Source organism: Channa argus, chromosome 1, assembly GCF_033026475.1.
Source record: "Channa argus isolate prfri chromosome 1, Channa argus male v1.0, whole genome shotgun sequence".
Classification (NCBI taxonomy): domain Eukaryota; kingdom Metazoa; phylum Chordata; class Actinopteri; order Anabantiformes; family Channidae; genus Channa; species Channa argus.
Window position 1 is genome coordinate 48,902,147 of NC_090197.1, and position 20,243 is coordinate 48,922,389.

General features: G+C 38.2%; 1 long non-coding RNA gene across 1 annotated transcript; it reads left to right on the forward strand.

Moving 5' to 3' along the window:
* The first annotated feature begins 781 nt into the window (after positions 1–781).
* On the forward strand, positions 782–16,333 carry LOC137140568 (uncharacterized). The gene is made up of 2 exons (XR_010916458.1): positions 782–1,376; positions 16,223–16,333. It is a non-coding gene; the product is annotated as an uncharacterized lncRNA (long non-coding RNA).
* The last annotated feature ends 3,910 nt before the right edge of the window (positions 16,334–20,243 follow it).

Here is a 20,243-nt window from a genome sequence, read left to right on the forward strand (position 1 = left end):
GTTATTCCTGAAGTGTTACACAGTTTTATGATTCTGTGTAATACTCTATTAACGTGTTCATGATTTGGACTTCTGGTTCATCAGTGACTTATTTTGTGTCTTGTCGTTGTGTATTTCTTTGCGGTCATTTTGTGCTTTTAAATGTAGCTGGTTCAAAAGAGATATGAGCAATAACTTCAGAGGCTGTGACCCGTGGGCATTCTGACTTCTTGGGCCTTTGGGCCTGTGCCTTGTAGCCCCCTTAGTAATTCCTCCAACTCCTTTACATAACCAACACTGCGAGCCAGAAAATGTCTACATATAAAAGGAGAAGTGCTAATGAAACACTGTCAGCTGATTCACGTGGAATGAAAAGGACATCAGCATACAGCTGACCTCCCAACTGTCAGCAGTGTGGAGGTCAATGCAGATTCTGCAAGGTGATGTTTAGCTCTGCCATCTTTTTTTTCTCACTGGTAGGTATCTATAACTTGAGTGTGATTTTTTTTTTTTTAACAAGTTTAAATCTAAACAAAGCCTCAATGTGGGTTGAATCCACAGTTTCCTGTTGGGGATTTGGGTTGAAATAGCTGCATGGTTTTAATCTTAATTAACTTTATCTGAGGGTCAAAATAGGTAAGTATATGTAAGTATTTTCTATTTGTGTGTGTGTGTGTGTGTGTGCGTGTGTTAGGGGGGCAGCCTATGAGTCTACAAGGTGAGACTGGGCCCCGCTGTCCTACAAGCTTCCGGGCAATTGGCCAGTCTGCAGGCTGCGTTAAGTTAAACACAAGTCACGACATCATACCGGATGTTTAGTCATTGCCTCCCCGACAAAAGCTCTACTTTTACTGTAAAGCCACGGCATATTTTAGGTTATGTGTAAAGAGCCGTGTCAACTGGTAGGAAAATGGACGTTTATAAATATTGTATCTGCTTTAGTCTTCTATAGGTTATATATTACTTATTTTTATTGCGAAGATACCAACAAAGCAGATTCTTGGCGGAACTAATGACGTTGGCTAACTTGACAGCGGTCAGCGAAAGGGGGCAGGACTCCGTCCAGTTTTCTTCCTACAAAACCCCCCGAGTTGGCAGAGGACAGACTTGACAAGGACAGAGGGGAAATTGGCTTCGTAGAATAAACTCAAAAGTCTGGTTTCCTAAACTTTATAAAGCGGTCCGATCGCCAGAAGTTCACGCCCGCTATGATGGAGCTGCTCTGGACAAGTAACAAGTAACCGGCATCGACACAAGACTGAATTAGGAACTTTCATCTTATTATTTGTTTAATTTTGCAAGTTGATACCTAAAAAAAAAAAAAAAAAAATACATATCAAGAGGAACAAAGCTGATCAACTCTCTACATCTGCTGTCTGCGGGGAATTGTTGGAATGGTGAGTTTACTTCGCCCCGCTCTGGTTTCAGGACTCTGCCCGAAGGGTTTCACTGTGTTGCCGAACTCCACTCAGAAATTAACGCAGTTTGAGTTTCCAACGCTTTCAGGTAATTTGCACGCGTCAAAAAAACGGCTATGGAGATTAAAACACGTTGCTCCTTAATTCGGCATAAACGCGACATTAAAGGCACTGAAATGATTTCTTGAATTGGTTTGTGTGTTTTTTCACAACTTAACGCTGTGTCAATACAACCAATGTAGGAAGCCAGCAGCTATGAGAAACTGTGAATAATTTTATTGACAGAAGTGTTGTTTGGTAACTTGTCTATGTGTCGAATATGGACAAACCTTTAATATCAAGCTAAACAAACCCACTGACTATAAAAAAAAAATTCAATTCTGTATTGATTTGGTCAAATAATAACCAAACAATCTTTGGATTTTACATGGCAAACGAGCTCACAACCAACGAAGCGGCACCACAATAATGACCCCAAATTGTCCAGTATCTAAAGGACATTTTGCTGATTGAATACTGTAACACCCAGCAGTAAATAATAGAATGTAATGTTACATATGAGACAGAAAATGCACTGTGAACCACAACAAAAGCCAAAATAATAAGTCTGATTATAAATAAATCTTTTTTGAAAGTTTTGTACATATAGTTACATCATTCATATAGTAGCTGCTCTAAAAATAATGTGAGGTAATCAAGCCATAAAGTAATAGTATGAATCTCTATTAGGTATAATTGGATTCATAGAATAAACAGATGTAAAGGATTTTAAAGATGCTTTATAGTGGATTTTACTTTATGACTATAGTCATTCACTTTACCATTAGATCACTGGCCATTTTGATTCTGTGTAGTTTACAGTAAGTAGATAATCAGAAATTTGTAGTGTGCTGCATGTTGAAATGAGCCTCTGATCCTGGCCTATTCATCCATCTCTTTCCTCCCTTGGGATGATGGCTGGTTTGGTTCCCAGGCAGAATGAGTGTGGACGACTGAGGAAAGGTTTTCACAGTGAGAGGAATGTATGTAAGTATTAATACAACAGTAGAGTAGTGAATGCTTAAATGGAATTCTAAAAAAAAAATCTAAACAAAATATTAGTTTATTTTTAGGTATAACTTGTTTGCCAGCGCATCATGTAAATTGTTTATGGACACGCAAATAATCCAGGTCTTCCTGGCAGATTGTTCACTCTTGTGTTCTGTACTAACTCTTAATTTTGTGAAAGTATTACATGGCTAAAATTCTCCATAAACTCTGTGCTGCTGACATAAACAGGTTTATAGGTCAATACAGATTATGGCAGTTATTTTTTCCAGTGTCTAATTTCACACCACCATCCTATCCTTAAAAAAAACCAAAAAAAAACAAGTTTATTTTTATATACCTGTCTGCTACAGAAATCTGCCTATTGGCTCTTATGATGCAAGAGTTGATTCTGTGCAACCTGGTGTAAAGTTTTAGCATGTAGCAGCAGAACTAACCAATTGGCAAACTAACACTCTGAAAAACTTGCAGTCCAATGGATGACAGGAATCACTGTAATCAAATGTCGCATCTTTAACAGTGATTTATGACAGTTTCCATAGTAAAATGTGTCGTTGCCAAAAAGATTCCACAGGAAGCCCTTCAGCTCCTTAAGTTAGTGGATTGGAGTTTATGTCTTTGTGTGTGTGTGTGTGTGTAAGCAGGGTTGTTTGTGTTGATCTAGGCCTCTCGGCTCTTTGTGTTTGAGGAGGGGTCTCCGGCCTGACAGGGCTGACCTCAAAGTTGCCATGGAGACAACAAGAGCCACTTCCTGAATTCTCGGCCCATCCCGCAATACATTATAGGACAGGGATCTGAAGTTGAATTCATGACGATGGTGAAAAAGAAGGGAGCAAAGCAAAGACAATTCTTTTTTTTTTTTTTTTAATGGAATTATTCATTCTATAAAAAAATGCAGGGAACGAATACTATAAAAAGGGCAGTAAATCTAGTGAAGAGATGCAATGCAGTAGAGTCAATAGGCAGCCAAGTTGAAACAAAGGAATAGAGACCATAGCTCAAGTCAACACACCAAAACAAAACCTCTATGAGGGACATTTACAGGATAGTCAGCTGATTTCTCTTTTGCGAGATTTGGTTGATTTAATTTTAATTATGTGACTTTTTTTTTAAACATTTGTCAATAATTATGATGAACTTGTTATTTATCACAACAGCTTTATTGTACTGCAGGTATAACAAGCCCAGGATCATTATTCCTGTCTGTCCCTTTAAGACATCAGGGACTTTGTTAACAGTTAACATCGCTAACTATTAACTCTTTAGTTACTGTTACTGTTTAGTAACTATTAAAACTGTTAACTTTGCAGTACAGTTACCTTGACAAAATTTGTGCTAGGAAATGTATGCAAACACATTTTCCCAAAAACTTAATTTGATGAGTTACACAAGCAAATCAATCCTGTGTATCTTTAACTTCAACTGGCCTCTGATGTTCTGAAATTGTGTCTATTTATTTTATCTCAGTTATCTATTGATAGTGAGTTTGTAACAGATTTCCAACAAACACAAATGTTTGTTATTGGTAAAGTAAGTAAACAGTTAAAGAACTTTCTCAGTTTCCAATGAATCACAGATAAGGATTAAAATTCACCAGGACTCACTCACTTGTTGATCACTTACATTTTTAAGGTCTAACAACTCAAAAGTCTTACTTATGCCAAAATGTTTTTGCAGCACTAGGGTTTACTGGTTTCCTTTCTGGTCAAGAACTTGGTTATTTATCTTCATAATCAATACCGCTTCAATAAACTGAAGCCCCCAGATAGCGACCTCATAGAATCTCATCTATGTGATTGTGTGTCACTGAGGAAACGTAGCAGTGCAGAGGTTCCACATAAAAAAACAAAAAACAAAAATTGTCATTAGGTTTGAGGCAAAATACCTGTGGTTAATTCTTTTCTGCAAAGCAAAATTTCTCGCCACCCTGCTTGTACTCTGCATCTGAAGATGTCGAGGAACATTAACTGCTGTTTTTGTCCTTCAGAAGTCAACAGTGTTAATAATCAGAGTTCTGGTTTCACGGTCCACCCGCTCTGTTAGTATTCAGGACCCTGATCGGAATATGCACCGGTCCGTTAAACTGCTAACAGAGACTGATGTACAAGGTCAGCTTGACTGAGCTGAATGAAGGAGGAAGGGAGGGCCATAAGGAAAAGGCAGGATTTGTGATATCTGATACAGAATGGAAACTTGTAGGAAAAGTCAAAGACACACACACACACACGCATGAACACAGAGATTCACTACTGTGAAGGTCATGTCTGCTGGGAATTGTTGTTAATGAAGTTTAGAAGCTAAAGTGCAATCGTAAGATGAATGCAAGGGTCTGGATTACACTTGATTTCCTATCAATTCAGCGCTGCAGATTTTAGAAAGATGGTTGAAGAAGGAAAGATGCTAATGCTGTCATATGTGTGAATACTTTACTCTTGGATATGTTCTGGAGTAATCATGCAGTTTGATATCAGGTGTAACCTGTGATTTGAAAAACTAACTATGCTAAGCAGTAACTAGCAGAGTAAAGGTTCAGCTGGACACCCCACGAACCTATTGAGGCACCAATCGCAGTTCAGTTAGGAGTTGGGAGGATGAATAGTTTGTGGACAATGTCTGGGTGTGACATGTTATCATTTAAGTTTAACATCTGCCAATGAATGTTGTCTACTGTGTAAAGGGTGGGCTCGGAAGAAATTGTTAATAGGAGCTAGTTGTGTATGTGTGTGAGTGTGTGTGTCTTCATATATGTACGTGCATGGCCTTTATAAGATAAGAATGGTATCCTTGTGCTCTTTATCTCTTGATTCTCCCTGTACTGTAGCTTCCTGACTTTGCGGAACGTTCTGCCCTTACACCCAATGGAAACGCAGAAAACTTTTCACGAAGTAATAACCAGCATTGCATCGATGGACTTTTCTGGTTTAAGGCTGGGCCTCCTCGTGTCATATCAACATAATTTCTCCTTTTTAAAAAAAAATCATTTTATATTCTGATATTAATCATTTGTACGTAAAAGCTTTAGCACCTCTCATGAGCCTACAAACACAACAGGTATGGTGAAAGGCTCAGCTTCCAGTAAAAAAAAAAAAAAAAGTTAATTCTGGAAGAAAAAAAACGTCCTTATCTTTTCTTCGGACATGGTTAAACAACTAATTAGATGAAAACATAAATTTGTGACTTGTAAATTGTGTCCGAAACCCAAATCAGCAAAGGGTTGGAATGTCAATGCAACAGTGGTAACAGGCTCTTTACCTAAAGAATAATGGCTGGTATGATAACCGACAGATAATTATCGGTTATTGATTGACATTAAATAAATGATCGGTCCTATTCAGACAATAATACAGCAAATTACAGGACAATGTGAATATGGACACCCAAATTGACTTGCTATGCAGCCGGGGTCAAAAATATTCATATTCCCAATGTTTCTGCCACACTCTAGTAAAATTTTATATATATATATATATATATATATATATATATATATATATATATATATATATATATATATATATATATATATATATATATATATATATATATATATATATATATATATAGCAATATGCAACTTAAAGTTCAATATAATAAATAAAAGTAAGTAAATAATGTAGTTAAAAATATATGTTGAGCTTCCTGTGACCTAAGTGAGGTGAGTTTTTATAGAAGAAGTTGTGCTAAGTATTCTAATTCTTAGTCTTTTAAAGTTCATATTGTTTGAAACAAACACAAGACAAAAAAAATATATCTTTAGCACTAACAGAGATAAAAGTCACCACTTACAAGTTTCCTAAATAAATTAAAGTATTGAATTAAAGTAACTTAACAAATTGTAGCCAACAGAATACATTATATCTCAAGCTCTCAGGTGATGAAAGACTATAAAAGCTGCTGCACTTCAAACGATCACTTTGGCACCGAACACCGTTAGAGGTCATCTGAAGTGCTCGGGTCCATGATATACTGTAACTTTAATGGTGTTTAACCTGGCTCATTGTGTGGGTGTATTTGTGATGTGAAAGAAGTGGCTTTTGAGTGGATGAAAGTACACACAGACACAGTGCTTGCCATACTCTAAAAGTATCTAATGTAGTAGTTTTAAACATTAATGTATCACCATTGAATTGACGGTCACCTCGCTCAGATCAGCCCACGATTGTCCATAGTTTGCATAGGTGACATACGAAGTGCTCGACTACATTTTCCTTATGTTGTGTCATTTGCCAAAGCTTTCTCTCATTTTTCCAATTTGCTTAGGTTTCTTAGTTTACTTTCTTAGTCTTTCTTAGGACAAATTGGTTCTTATGGTTTTGTTAAAAGAATTAACACAGCTACAGCCAAAGACTTCGGTTGCTACAGCATGTAACCTTAGAAGTGTTGGAAGGCATATTTTGAATACGTTTGAATTTTTAAAATCTTTCACCCGTTTGCCGTCTTTGAACTAATATAAACTAACCAGCTAAGTGCTTAAGAGAGTGCAACTTAAGGGAGGACGAGCGTCAGACTCAGAATCTCTGCTGTGCCCAGCTCCCTCTCCCTGCTGTGAAACGGCTTTACTTTGCTCTTTACAATCCCCTGCGCTCTGCACAGTACACCAGATAATCATAAGTCATGAAGTTACAGTACAAAGGAAGGCTGCAAAGCTTCCTAATTATAAAGGAAATTGTTACTTTTCTCTAATTCTGTCCTCTGATGCTTTGAGAAATGAATATCATTGCTCTGTGTCAGTGCTGTTTAACGAGTATGTCATGGGAGGCTTCCATTTCTAAGTCTTCACATGAAGCAAAGTAGGCTTAGAGCATATATATATATATATATATATATATATATATATATATATATATATATATATATATATATATATATATATATAAAAATGATTTAAATCTTGAAATTAAACTGTAAAGGAGCATTTCACATTGTTTCACACAAACTTGGGACATGCTCAATATCTGTTAATTGGTTAGTCAATTGTTATTCTGACGTCTTTTTTTCCAAATCAAAATGCCACCTTATGTTTCGCAGTGTCAAAATTTTACAATTTATGGAAATCGACCTGCTTCATGACTTTGCATGAATGCAATCTGAAACAGTGCCTCTTAGTCCTGAACTACAGAAAAGTGTATGTACTTCAGCTGATAATTTAGACAATGCTAATTTCTGAATCGCATAAACGACAAAAATTCAATAGTTACTAGCTTAATAATTCTAGCTTTAAACTGCAATACAATTTGTAAAAATGAGTCACAATTGAAAATTTGCTTTACCTTTCAGTGCAGCTGAAACACACAAAAACATTTTTTTCCAATATTATTTTATGTTTATTAAGCAGTAAGGTTGTCCAACCCGTAAGCAGAAACTCTGAAGAAAGACTAGAACTTAGTGTGTTCACTTTTTTTTCTCTTTCTCAGGCCTCTCTCCGCCTCTTCTCGCCTTCTGTCTTTCTCCTACTTCTCTATCTCTCTCTTGCTTTGCTCTGTGTGTCAGCTTGTTGCCAAGTGCTAAGAATCTGGGGAATGCAGGATTGCAATGTTCTGATAAAGTTTGCTTTGTTCCCCAAGTGACCTGAGAAAGAGAGAGAGAGACAGAGAGAGAGTAGTAGTAGCTGTACGTACACACACACACTCATACTTGCACATGAGCATCTTGTTGTTTTTCCCAAAAGTCCGGACTGCGTCGAAACGGATGCTACATATAGAAAAACACACTGCGAGCATAGAAACATGCAGTCATGTAATTGAACATGCTGTTGGATTATTAGCATTCTTAAAGCTTTCTCTATTGTGCATTGTCAAACCATCCATTACATTTACTTAGAATAGACTGGATTTTATAGCCTCCTGACAACATGGAACCAAGATTCAATGTTTCTCAAGGCCACCGAGGATTATTTAAAGCATATTGCGGAGATCTTTCTAGTTAGTGTCAGAAAAATCACCGTCCACCACTGAGGGTTTGATTCACATAGGTCAACTACATAATAACATGCAAAAGAGATCTGCATAAACTAAAGACTAGCTAAACTTTTGAAGATGATCTTATATTAAAACGGAAAGCCATTGTTTTCCATAAGATCGTTTTTTTCTTGTCCATTCTTATTAAGACTATATTATGCATAATTCAAGGTTATATAAACTAAAATAATTTTGAACAATTTTTAAAAACTTTTCTTTACAATGTGCCTTTATGCACCCACTGCTTTTGCAGCTCTGTATATAACCGTTTATTTAAGCTCGGGTCTCTTTAAGGGCCCTCTGTTCTGATTGGCCAGTTTTTCAGAAGTCTGAGGGTAGGAGCAGGGCAGTGCATTAGCTTCTAATCTAATCAGAATTATGAATGTAATTTAAGATTCATAATTCAAACTATATCAGTCCCAGAGGTGAAATTGTATTTTTCTTCTTACAGCTGCTCTCTGCATCAAAATAAAGAATTAACACAAAAACTTTGTCTCTCAATTAGGTAAAAAAATCTTAGATGAATAAAATGAGGTTTACAGCAAACTGTGTGTGTGCGAAATACTTTTTTAAGTAATTAAGTACTTTATTTAAGTACTTTTTTAAGTAATGATTCAAATTAAATTGGATATTTAAAGGGATAAAATCCTAAATGATTTGACGTTTGGTAGTTTTCAGCAGGTTTGAAGTTGTTATAGTGATTTATGAAAGAAAGCAGATGTCAAAGATGTGATATATGTCGAAGTGATGATTTAATAGCAGTTTCTTTGCACATGTACGTTTTTGCCACAAAGTAAATTTGAGGATGGCACAAGGGTTAAAATAGCAAAGACTAAGTAATTGCATGTTATTCTACTGAATGGCTAGATTTTGGTTTTCCACCTGGCAACAGTTACAAATGTAGCAGTATCACAAGTATCAGTTGTGTCACTTTGATGTTAATTGTTGTGGGACAGATTTCTGTCTGTAATTGAGCAACTTATCTGTGGCTGGTTTTGCTACTGACCACCTTCTGCAGGCTGCCAAGCAGGGAAGGTCTTCAGATCAGTCTCTGTCTGTTTGTCTACAGTATGACTGTCCAGCTCCTCTCTACTGCTGCAGCTGCCACCAGAAAACTCTTTGCATCCTGACTTTCTAGCCCATTTTAGTCTCATCCCTTTATTTCCTCTCTTCCTCTCCCTTCCTGTCTCAGCAGTCTCTGTAGTGCATACAATTTGATTTGCTAGTGTTAGTAGCACGAAGGGGTCAAGTCCCAAATAGCACGTCAAGCAGGTGGCGAATTGATATTTGCAGAGTGTTAAGAGGATACAAAGGTCCTGAGTTGGGGATGTAAGGTTTCAAAAGCAAGTGTTCCTAACATGGAAGATTTGATTCAATTCACCTTTATTATATATAATAATTCCCCCTTGAGGCAGGTTGGTAGGACCAGTAGCTGTGCACTAGAAAACACACAGCTCCAAAGCTGAGGACACCTGCAGCAAGGGACAAAGAGAAGGAGACAAAGGAGAAGGACAACTACGGGAGAAAACACAGAGTTAATGTCATATAGTGGTGATAATTGTGGGGTAAGAGGAGAGGAGAGAAGTACAAGAGAAGGAAGGGAGCTCAGTGCATTGGGGGGTGGGTCCCCCAGCAGTCTAATCCTATAGCAGCATGACTATAACTAACTATAAGCTTTATCAAAGAAGAAGGTTTTAAGCCTAGACTTAAAAGTACAGAGGGTGTCTGCTTCCCAAATCTGAACTGGGAGCTGGTTCCACAGGAGAGGAGCTTGATAGCTAAAGGCTCTGCCTCCTATTCAACCTTTGGAAATTCTGGGAACCACAAGTAGGCCTGCATTCTGAGATTGAAGTGGTCTACTGGGATGATATAAAACTATGAGGTCTTTTATATATGATGGAGCCTGACGGTTTAGAGCTTTATTTGTAAGGAACAGGTTTTTAAATTCTATTCTAGACTTTATGGGAAGTCAATGGGGAGAAGCTAGTGAAGGTGAACTATGATATCTCTTGCCAGTCAGCACTCTTGCTGCAGCATTTTGGATTAATTGCAGGCTCTTTAAGGAGTTTCTGGGGCATCACGAAAGTAGGGAATTACAGTAGTCCAACCTAGAAGTAACAAATCCATGGACTAGTTTTTTGGCATCACTTTGAGACAGGATGCTCCTAGTTTTGGCAATGTGCCGTAGGTGGAAGAAGGCTGTTCTAGAGATTTTTTTTAATATGTGAGGTAAAGGACAAATCCTGGTCAAAAATAACTCCAAGGTTTCTTGCAGTAGTGCTGGAGGCCAGACTTATGCCATCTAGAGTAACGATATGGTTGGACAGCATATTTCTGAGATTTTTGGGCCCAAATACTATGATTTCAGTTGTGTCTGAGTTTAGAAGTATAACACTGTGGGACATCCAGGCCTTTATGTCTTGTATGGATGCCTGAAGCTTTATTAACTGGTTCCATAGAAAGATAAAGCTGTGTATCATCAGCATGGCAATGGAAATTTATGTTGGTGGTGGTGAGTGTTTTCTAATATTGTTGGCTAAAGGAGACATAAAGTAAAAAGTATTTGTCCTAACACAGAGCCTTGTGGGACTCCATAGCTAACCTTTGTGTGCATGGAGGATTCATCATTAACATGAACAAATTGAAATCTATCTCATAGATAAGGTTTAAGGGGTGGCTGTAGCTCAGTTGGTAAAGGCAGTCATCCACGGACCACAGGGTCAGTGGTTCGATCCCCATTCCCGGTTATATATGTCGAAATGTCTCTGGGCAAGACACTCAACCCCCAACAGCCATTTCCCATCCCCAGCTGCGCAGCGCCAGTCCAAGGACGATAGAAATTGGGGAGGGCTGCGTCAGGAAGGTCATCTGGCGTAAAAACTGTGCCAAATCAACATGCGGACAATGATCCGCTGTGGCGACCTTGAACTCATGGGATAAAGCCAGAAAGGAAATAAACCAATAGATCAGATTGAAACCAACCTAGTGCAGTTCCTTTAACCCCAGTTTCATGTTCCAGTCTCAGTGGTGATAAATGGTATCAAATGCAGCACTTTAGATCTTTCAGAACAAGTATAGAAATTAACAAACACACAAAGGCACCTTCATGCTCATACATTATATTAGAACTGTTATACATTCTCACATTTTTTATTTTACACACACACACACTAAATAAGTTATTAGACTAACTTGTACGACTTATGCCATCCTGCAGGTGAAGTGAGTGCAGTTACACAACATGGCAGCCAAAGGTGTGTAAAGGGGAATTTGTGTTATAAACATAGATGGGCTCTGGGTGTTTGTGTGTGTGTGTACATGTATACATGAGAAAAAGTAGATGAGAAATAGGGAAAAAAGAAACAGGAAGTGTGTGTTTAAGTTAGGGGAGCTGGGTCAAAGAGGGCACTATGGGAGTCCTCCACAGTCAATTGCGTGTGAAGAAGTAATTAGATTTGTGTGTGTGTGTATGTATTTGTGTGTGCTGAGCTGTGGGAGGGTGTATGATGGCTAAACAAAAAGACTGAGTTGTGTTTACATGGTGTGTGTGTGTGTGTGGAATGTCACATGCTGATAGAATGCTTACTGGAAAACAAAGCCAGGGTAAGAAAACATGGTGGAAGCCATTTACTATGCTGGTCAGTACCCAGCACTAATGCGATGTATGTGTATGTAAATAAGTGATCATCAAGTGTTTTTCAGACTTTGCAGTTATTTCAAATACTTTTTTTTTTTTTTTAAATCCTTGGAAATAAGAACAATTAGAACTTAATTAGATCAAACATTTAGATAAAAATCTACTTACGTATGTAATTAGTATTAAATAATAACTATTAAAACAATGATACGAAGCTTAATTTTTTATTTTTTTTTAAATTTAACTTATGGTATGTTCAGTTTACTAATTCTGAGCAGACCTCATCCCCAACTTGACCACATTCCAGTACACCAAGTCCGGTTAGCAACAGCAACACCAATTGTTGCCGGGTTAGCCATTGTTAGCCACTGTTAGCTTTTTGATTGGGACCTCATAAACTCCAAGTTCAGATAAAACGTATCATTAGGTCTTGCAGCTATCCTGGATGTCCACTACTAATAAGGGGTCAAAGATCAATGGCTTTAAGCTTGTCCCTTTTAAACAGGCTTTAAGCTTGTCCCTTTCAGGGGTCGCCACAGCGGAACGTGTTGTGCCCTTCCTGCCGCAACCCTACCATTTTATCCAGACTCTAGACCGGCACCAAGCTAGCTCTTGCTAGTCTGGGGGGCCCACAACTGGTGCAGTGGGATTTGATCCTGCGGCCTTTTGCATTCCAACCCGATGCTCTTAATAAGGCGTAGAAAGGCTAAAATAAATAACATATTGTATGGACAGACAGCAAAGACTTACATTAAAAGCCTTAATAATGAACTTCATATTTATATAGGACAGCACGTGTATAATTGTTTTTTGTTTTTTTTCTTTTATGTAAGGATGGATTATTTATCTCAAAGAGAGGCAACTTTGAGAACAAAGCAGAGAACAGACCAGTGTTTTCTTTGAACCTAAACTGCCAGTGGGACAGAAGCTAGTTTTCTATAGGGTTTTATAAATGTCACTTAAAATGTGTGTTTTGTTGTTGTTGTTGTTGTTGTCAAAGAAATTGACAACTTTGAATAATTAATTTTCTTAATACGGGTGAAATAAATTCACCATCCACAATCTAGATCAGGTTTTTTATTTTATTTACAATTTTAAATAATTCAAAGTGACTTAAGTTAAATTGGAATTATCCCACATTACATTTGTGCCTAAATCTGACAAAAAAAAACAACTATGCACTTTTTATATAATGTGTGGTGCAGCCGTGCGTGTGTGCATGGGTTTGTTCATAGATGCTGTATCTTTTCCAGGCTGGTTGGCAGTCGAGGCTACTGTAAACATCCTTGACTGGAAGCTGGTGTTAGGTTCTAGGGCTTTCAGTCGGATGTTTGCAGCAGCCAACTGCTAGTACCATCGCTACACCTGCCATGTTCAACACCACACAGCTGTAAGTACAGTGACTGATTGACTTAAACAATTTCACAGAAGAAGTCTCATAAATCAGAGAGTTGGAAAAAAAGCTGTGAATTTGCAAATTGCGGCCACAATAGCTTGAGGTGGAAAAATGTTGAGTTGCTTTTGTAGTGTAAAAAATACCTAGCTGCACTGAAAAAACACAAAGCAAATGCAAACCACAAGAAATTACAGAGGATGACAAAGATCTTAGCAATAACTGCAACACAGGCAGCTGTTGGTCATGTAATCTATCTCCAGGTAGATCCAGGTACTGAGGACTCCTGCTTTACACCAGTAATGCTGTTAAAAATTGGCATTGCTGCTGCTACCTGCAATAGCTACTATTAGGGAGAATTTTTACTGAATCGCCCTACAAGGTAGGACAACTAGATGTGAATGGAACATTGTGTCACGCTGTATGGATCAGATCATATTTAGAGAGTTTTACTCATCAAAACTTTTGTTTTGAAGATTAAAATGTGTTTGCTTAAATGAATTTACCCTCAAAAAATATAAATAAACAAAAAATGTTTAGAAGGAATTATCTTTACACTGTGGTGTTTTTCCTCAACATATTTCCACTAAAAAAATAATAGGAGAAAACACACATACTATAGCTTTAACAAAATCAACATGACAAGTTTTAATTTACTCACAATAGAATTAAGGGCTTAGCGTGACTTTTACAATTATAACTTTTCATAGATAGTTTAGTTCTATGTGGAGTTGAATCTAGTATAAGTAAAACATTTAGTTTTCTCCGTGGTCTTCAGTAACATTAGTTTAAGTAACATTAACTGCTTCAGTTATGGTCAATGTAAGTGTTAAATGAACTTGTGAAATTGAAAAAAAGTCCAAAGTTGCCTGGCTGTTGTTGACAAAATGTTATCTAATCAGGGGGATTAATTAGTTCATAGCAAAAGCAAATATGCATCAATGGGACAAAGCAATCGCCACTAGGGAAGGAAAGGATTGTGAGCTCAGGTACAGAGGGCCCTCAGAAAACATTTTCATTCAGGTCATTCACTTTGCAAAGTGTGGAAGCAGATTCATCCTCTCCTAAGTGACAAGTATATGGAAATAGGGTGGAGGTGGTGAGACTGAACGAACGTTGGAATGGGACGGTTGAGGATGTGGAGAGAAGCTTGTAACACTGAATAGCTTGATCTCTTTTAATGTTTTTTCTTTTACTCCACCGGGGCTGAGAGGAAGTGGGTGTAACTTACACTACAGGACCACAGACAGGGAAGGAAGAAAAGGAGGAAGGAAGGACGCATTCTAATATTACAGCGGCCCCCGCCCCCACATTCATTAAGCCATGAATGAAAACATGCTGTGCGTCTTGCTGTTTCTGTCCAAACAGGCTCAGCGGTCCTTCCTTGGTGCTGATAAACGCAGGAAGCTAAATCAGTTGACAAACGATCTACTCAAACATCTAGATGATGCAGCACTATATTTGTTTTTGCCGCACTATTTAGATGTAAGTAGATGCCAGATGACAGTTTATTCGAAAGAATTAAATTCAACATATTTCCTGAAACATGCACAAAGAGGTTTTGCTTGCTTGCTCAGAGGTGAGAGTTTAGTCAAATTAATGACCAAAGTATTAATGTTGTAATTCTTCTGGATTTGTTGCACTGTTCAGAGCGAGATAGTAGTAGACTACTGGTTCCCATCCTTGAGGTCAGGAACCTCACATACTGGGGTTGCTAGGTAAATCCAGGTCTCACTTGGAAGACAGGATTTCTGCTAGACAATTAATGTTTACTCCTCAGATCTTTGAAAAATGTCTGCTTCCTGTCCTCTAAATTAGGCCGACTGAAAGCGTTACAGAATGATTTGATACATTCTAAGGGTCACACAACAATAGGCAGACAACCTTAGCACGAGAAGCAGGTTTTTTTTTTCCTTCATTCGTTTGAACTGACCATTTAGGTTTGGTTTTTACAGAACAGACGTGTCCAAAAAATGGTGCAAAAACAAACTTTGTCCATTCAACAGTTGCCCTGTGACCTCTGAGTCTTTGGTAGTGTAAACATCCTACACTCTCGGCGTCTGCCACCTTGTGGCCGGGAGTGGGACTGTTTGCGCCATCTGGCTCAGGAACTCAGCTCAAGAAAAACCTGGTCGCAATGAGGTCGTGTGGTTAAGGTCAGAAAATGTCGGTGCTCAAGGCTTTAAGACCCCAAAACGTTCCAAACAGAATAACTTGGACGAAAAAGGCAACTGCTGAAATTCCACCATAATGTTGGTAGTCTGTTATGTTTGTACTGTCAAAGAGGGAGAAAAGTTAAATTTATGCTAAACACATTTTTACATCTCTTACAGGAGGATAATGTATCAAGCACGTGCATTTCGCAGCTCATATGTTTGTCGAGGAATAAATCACATTTTAACTTCTCCTGCTAATAATGTAGTTGTCGCAATATGTGGTATTTGTACCAATGACACAGACGAAGGAAGTCATCTTTCTTTTAACAGGTCCCGGAAAATGCATTCAAATGATTGAACCTCTGCTAAACAGGCCTGCAGTTGCTTACAGTATCACATTTTTTTTTTTTCCATTTGTAAAATCGTGTCTTTGTTCTCGTTGGCGTCAAAATGGTCAACAGATTTAAATTTAACTCCAAGTAACTGCCCGTGTAAATAAAGGGCTTTTTAAAGTTTCATCTAAGAGGACTTGGGCGGTTCCTCTGACATGCTGGGGACTGCTTGCCATTCGCGACAGGAAATGGGGAGTGGCACATCTCTGATTGGCTGTTTTTTTTTTTTCCCCCCTGACCTAGCAACCTCGGCCATGGCCGTCCCACTGGGACTGGGGGACACAGAGTATGAGACCAGAGAGAAGTGAACCAGCAAAGGAAAGAAAAGAGGAAATGGAATGAAAATGTTTAAAATGTGAACACACCGTGTGCAGTTTAACAATATTAACAAGAATATGAACAATGTGACTTTGCTAATGTGTATTCAATGAAAGTAACATTTTTTTTTTTTTGAAAGTGTTTTTATTCTAAAAGATTTGAATAAAGTAAACATTACTATTGATAATGTTTTAGTGTTATGTTCTGAAGTGTATGTGTTTCTGTAAAAGGCTTCTATGTCAGATTAACTGGTAACAGGAAGAAAAACAGAGGAAGCAGAAACGGTGGGTGTTGCCTTTGTGTACTTGCAATTTTGCTATTCTAGAACTAAAAATATACAAACTGTAATAAATACATAGGCAGGGGCATTGTAGCTGTTTATAGCCGAATGACTGCATGAAATCTGGTCAGGACACTAGATCCAGACACAGTTGAAATAGGCAAATAAAGAATCTACCCTGAACCTGTAATTAATGCAATGGCTGCTCATGAACACTAGAGGTCCTGCCTGCCCTGTGTTATAGTTATGTTTATCATAAACAGTGTTGAACCCCATCTATTGAAACTGTATTTTCCCAGGCTAAAACTAGGACATTACAACATTACATTACCCTTCCTGACGCAACCCTCCCCAATTTCTACCGGGCTTGGACCGGCGCTGCACAGCTGGGGAGGGGAATAGGCTGTTAGGGGTTCAGGGTCTTGCCCTTTACCAACTGAGCTATAGCCGCCCCTATGTACCTAAATGCCAATAAACTCACCTATTGACTTCACTACATAAGCATAACTTCGGTCATCTTTTAAGTAAATAGTGTTTTCAACAATCCCCATTCAGACGCCAAAACCACCAACAAACTGCTTCCACTCTCTGAAACCCAGGTTAGTTCTTTTGTCTGTGCCGTAGCTTTGTGCTAAAGTGGAGAAATGATCAGAGCACAGATGAATAAGATAAGGTTCCCTGACAAGCACTAAATGATCTTATTGCAAGCTCCATCTGCTGAGAAAGACTTTGTGAAACTATAAATTAGTTCTTTTTATTATGCTTAATATGGTTCATATAAGGCGTTGATCTTTATGAATTTTAAGTTACATTTCAGAAAACTTGGTGTACTCTACTCCTTTGACGTACTTGTCTATGTTATCCAGGTTACTTTCAGTTACGGGTCAATAAAGTTTACTGTGTTTACTCACACACATACAGTATCTGTAACAAATTCGGTTCCATGTTGTTTTATTTCAACCAGGTACAGTAATGTCACTGCACATATGCACTGGGAAATAATTGTTGTTTTCCTATGGGGGAAAAAAAAATTAATTCATATTTACTGTTTTTCCAACACAAATTTGAACAGTCCCCTTTATGGATACGTAGTTTACAAGAGGAGTTTGCGCTTGTAGTTGCCACAAGATGGAGACATAATATCATAAATCCATTTATTAGCTTCACTGCTTATGTTGTTGGAGTTGCTGGAGCCTAATCCAGCTGTCATTGAGTGTGAGGCAGGGTTCACCCTGGACAGGTCGCTAACCTCTCAAAGAGCTGAACCTTAGTGACAGACCACCATTCGCACTCACATTCACACCTACAGTCAATTTAAAGTCACCTATTGACCTAACGTGCGTGTCTTTGGACTGTGAGTACCTGGAGGAAACCCACAAAACCACGGGGAGAAGATGCCAACACCAAACAGAAAGTTCAAACCCGATATGCAATACCACAACAAATGATACCAGTCCTGCTTGTGGTCGGTTATCAAACCTTACCAGTAAAGTTTGCTTTGATGGTTTTTCACTTATTTTGTCATTTTGTAAACAAGAGTTTGTGTTTGCTGTGTGACAGCAGGGTTATGATAGTCACTCTGTAGGGGATGTACATCCCCTCCCAATGCAAAAGGTTTTCTTTGTCCCTGGGTCGGCATAAAAACAGTCATGGCAAAATAACGTAGAGGTTCCTGTTTTCTGCAGTTCAGAAAGCAGAAGTGGACTTTCGGCCATAGTGCTAGTTTCGACCGCCAAACATAACCGCAGGGAAAGCCCCCGAAACCAAAACTAACGTGTCGGCCTCCCATCGAGACTAAATGAATGCTGTAAAAAAAAAAAAAAACACTGCAAAGGGAACATTTGTCCCCACATTGCACCAAGTCAGTTTGCCTTTTTGCACAGTGACCAATGAAGAGTACAGTACCTTTTATAAAGGATTCTGAGCTGTAACTGATAACTTCATGTTGAGATGTCGTTGATCGTTGATAAATCATGCTTTAGAGTTCAGTTAGAATCATGTATAACCATCATTTAAACCTCTACGTTGTGGATTGTGTGATAAAACTTATCAAAAGCTTAAACGGTGACCTGTGGTTCTCCTCAGTGCTATTAAACTGCTCCAGATGACATCTCCTGAAGGACTAGCACAGGAGGTAGATCAGTTGTTGCTTTTATCCCCAGCTTCTCCAATCACGTGTCTTTGAACAAGAGACTGAACCTCGACTTAGTCGCTCCCGGTGAGTTTTTGCCCCCCCATTGGTATGTGAGTGTGTGAGATTGAGAAGCAGTGCAGAACATTTACCATTTACCATTTATCTGGAGTAGTACTGAAGAAGCTACTCAACGAAGACTACAACCTCCTTAGTATGATCAACCAGACGACATCATCTGAAATGAAAAACTTTTTCTGATATATTCCTATATTTGCTGACTCTTTCCTAACCTTTTACCAAATATGAGTCAGTTATTTTTCCAAACTAAGTGCTCATTGCTCATTTGATGACAAAGTCACACGTCCCAGCCCTCACTCACAGGCTCCTTCGGAAAATTCTTTCTGTGGTTATGACTGATGTTTAATTCATGAAAGCTGCAATTGTCACTGTAAGAATTTCTGATCCAGGTACAAGGTCAGATGGTCCAGTCATTCACAGTGGTTTCACAACCTGGAAACCTAAATGTTGTCATTTTTCAGAGGTTTTTCACAAGTTCACAGGTTCAAAGGTTCAAACTAAGATAGCATTAGTAAATTTATTATTAATGAATAACCAAAATAACTTTTTGAGTGGCTAAAGTGTGAAATGTCTTCACATACTTCTGTCAAAAATTCCTAAATGCATTTAATAAACTTATAAAATACACTTTAGGGTGTTGACTATTTTCTGCTGATTCTCCCACAAAACAACATGTTATAGAAAATTTATGAAAAATCATAGTCGCATGACTACACATGGGAGTGAAGATGATCACTGACCAAAAGAATTATTGAACTGTTGAGCATCTGCTATATGAGATTAGAGTAGATTTATCGAGCAAGTCAGGGAATAAATACATTTTGAATAACACTGAGAAGCTTCTAACTCATATAGATGTGGTTATCTGGAAGCTGAGTCATGTCAATTGGACAACTTTCTTCTCAGGGCCCTCTGTCCTGCTCGTTTCCAACTTTACCTGCCCTACCCACAGCGGATCACCGAGTAGCTGGAAACAGTGACAGCGGGCCCTGAGGGCCAGGTTTGGAAATCCCTGTTCTAAACCAGGGAGGTTTTAGAGTGACACAAGTATTTGTAGAGTGACTCAGGATGCTTCTTGATTCCCATGTGCAATATACATGAAACTTCAAAAGAAATAAGTCCTTGTAAATTTGCATTTCTTCCATCATGACATGCACCTGTCAAGACCAATAGTGTATTCTGAGCATAGGAAGAAGCAGAAGTAGCTGGAAGTCTGGCTGCATGTATTTTGTAGCTAGACTTTGTCAAAAAAGAACATATTGTAGTTTCAAACAACAATGGCAGTGGATGTGTCCAGTTGAATTTTCGTGAAATTTTATGACAAATTCAAAACGATTATACAATAGAGTAGGAGAATCTGCTTGTCTAATAAGTGTCTCATTTATTAGACGAGATACCGAATGTAAAAAAATGACTTCAAACCAATTTAAGGTGACAATTCAGGTTAATATTAG